We start from the raw sequence: 2,864 nt of genomic DNA, 5'->3' as shown, positions 1-2,864 counted from the left end.
CTTGGTGACCAGGGCCGGCAGGGGTAGCATGAACTAACTTGGAAATTTGAGTCTCGCTAACAATCTGACCATCTGCTGTTCTCCGTCCCTCATCGTAGACCAAGGGATCACAAGGATGGTTTGCGGCGACATTAGAGCTTCTACAAGTGTGGTCCAAACACAGAACTTGTCACAGGTGGGACAAACCTGTTGGAGCCACATAGCACCCATTGAGGAAGGTGGTCTCGGATGTTTGCCCACCGCCAGGGCACTTCCAAAGACAATTTGTAGCAGTGCGCCCGACGAGCGCCCCTCTCCGTCGCTAGTCCAACAAGGTGATCTATTTCATTGCAGAGGCAAATTCACCAAGTCTCTATGTCTATTTGGGCCACAAGACAAAGACCTCTACACTCTTTCACTGAAGTCAAGTTTCCTATCACACTACATCGCAGGATATCCTTTGGCATCAGCAAGAGAGCTCGTAGTTAGGGGGTGCAATTCAGCATGTGTGTTCTCACAGTGTATGGTCCCATTTCTGGAGGATCATGAGTAGTAGAAGCTAGGGAACAGATGCCTTTCCTAGAGTTCCTAGAGTTTCCTAGAGTTGGATTTCTCATTGGACCCACTGGGCAAGCCCAGCCAGGAGTGGAGGGCTAAAAGGGACCCAACGATTCCCCTTTGAACTGAAAAGTATCTGTAAATAATCCGCTAGCACCCCCACTGCCACATCTTGTTGGTATGGCTGTGGAGGTGCCTTCAGGGGTTTTATTCTTCCAGAACAGCTTTGTGCTCAGCAGGCCCCCTGTCTTGCTGCATCAGTTTGTTGAGTTGCCAGGTGCCAAGATGGTTCATTAGGACAATGAGCCAAACGAAGGTAAAAGTCAAGGCTTTATGTACTTTCTTTGACAGTACAAGCAAGAGGTGAAGAGGAGAGTTGGTGGCTCCCTAAAGCCCCCAAGTCACTTGGATACAGACAGACAGGGGAATGCCCTCACTGCCAAGGAGCCCTGAACTGAAAGGCTCCCATAAAGAAACCTTTGAATGTTTGGAGGCCACTGGGCTAGAAATACATATGTACATGGACATGTGTGGCCCATTTGCAAGAAATAAATCCCAACCAAGGGACATTCTACAAAATATCTCACTAGTGCTCTTCAGAACTGTCAGGGTTGCCAAAAACAAGGAAAGTGTGGGGACAACTGGGTGGCTCAGTCGGTCAAGTGTCTGCCTTCGGCTCAGGTCATGATCCCAGGGTCCTGGGATGGAGTCCCACATCAAGCTCCTTGCTCAGCAAGGAGCTGCTTCTCCTGCCTGCTGCTCCCCCTGCTTGTGCTCTCTCTATCTCTCTCACACACTCTATCAAATAAAGAAAACAACTTTCTCAAGATTATAACATTGTTTCATGGCAAATGAGCAACAGAAGATGGAAGAAATGAATATGGTCCATCCACACAACGGAATTCTGTGCACCCATTGAAAAGATTCTAGTCATTCTCTATTTGCTTCCACCAAACAGGCTCCAAGACGTACTGATAAGCAAAGACAGCAAGACACCCAGCCGTGTGAATAATCTGCCATTTATATATTACAGATATATAATATTAATATTATTAGTAATATATTAATATATAATTATAATATATTGCTATTAATATATATCTAATACATATATAATATATATATAAATATATAAATGTAATATATAATATTCTTTGGCACATTACCAAAGAAGCATCACTTCCAAAGAGAGGCTTAGGAGCAGGAGGAGGACTTTTCCCTGACTACTATGTTCCGCCTTTTGAATTTTGTACTACATGTACATATTGTCTATTTAAAATGTTCTTCATGAGCCAGGCGAAGGAAAAGGAGAACAGAAATGAGAAGAGAAGACTGAAAGCCAGACGTCCTGCTTATCTTTTATCTCAACATTTAATACAAGTAAAAGTCTGATTCATCGTGTGAGGTGTGAGTCAGGCAAGGGAGAATTGAGTGAATGGATGAACATCTGAAAGCCGAAAGAGGAAGATGTATTTATTGGAAAAGGCACTCTTCTTGCTACGTCAGATGTTAAGAGTAGAATAGCTGTGCCAGTGTTTTCTCAAACAAAGCCTCTTCCCGGGTCATCCCTCCTCTCCCTCCCCTACCTGACTCCTCACACCGTTTCTGTACTCACTCGGGGCTCCATTCTGCAGGTGGCTTCCATCCCTATTGCCCCAGAACCTAGGATTCTCTTTAAAAACTGTCTCTCAGGGTGGCTGGGTGGTTCAGTGGGTTAAGCCTCTGCCTTCGGCTCAGGTCGTGATCTCGGGATCCTGGGATCGAGCCCCGCATCGGGCTCTCTGCACATCGGTCTGCTTCCCCCTCTCTCTCTGCCTGCCTCTCTGCCTACTTGTGATCTCTCTCTGTCAAATAAATAAATAAAATATCTTTTTTTTTTTTAAAGATTTTATTTATTTATTTGAAAGACGGAGATCACAAGTAGGCAGAGAGGCAGGCAGAGAGAGAGAGAGAGGGAAGCAGGCTTCCTGCGGAGCAGGGAGCCCGATGCGGGGCTCGATCCCAGGACCCTGAGATCATGACCCGAGCCAAAGGCAGCAGCCCAAACCACTGAGCCACCCAGGCGCCCCAATAAATAAAAATCTTAAACAAACAAACAAACAAACAAAAAACTGTCTCTCTAGTCTGTGGAAGGTGGCTGAATTCTACACCAGCACAGACAGAGTGTTCTCCTTTGGACCCAGGCCGGACCCAGGAAAGTTGCCTTTGGGAGGGCATTAGCTACATACAGCCCCAGAGCCTCAAGCCAGGCAGCCCCCGGCACCTGTTTAACAAGAGCAGGATCGTCATCAAATGCACCCAGGGCAGGATGAGTTCCCAGCACAGCC

Source organism: Mustela nivalis (genome assembly GCF_964662115.1).
Source record: "Mustela nivalis genome assembly, chromosome: 10".
In the NCBI taxonomy this organism is placed as follows: Eukaryota; Metazoa; Chordata; class Mammalia; order Carnivora; family Mustelidae; genus Mustela; species Mustela nivalis.
Note: the sequence above shows the minus strand (reverse complement) of the source record.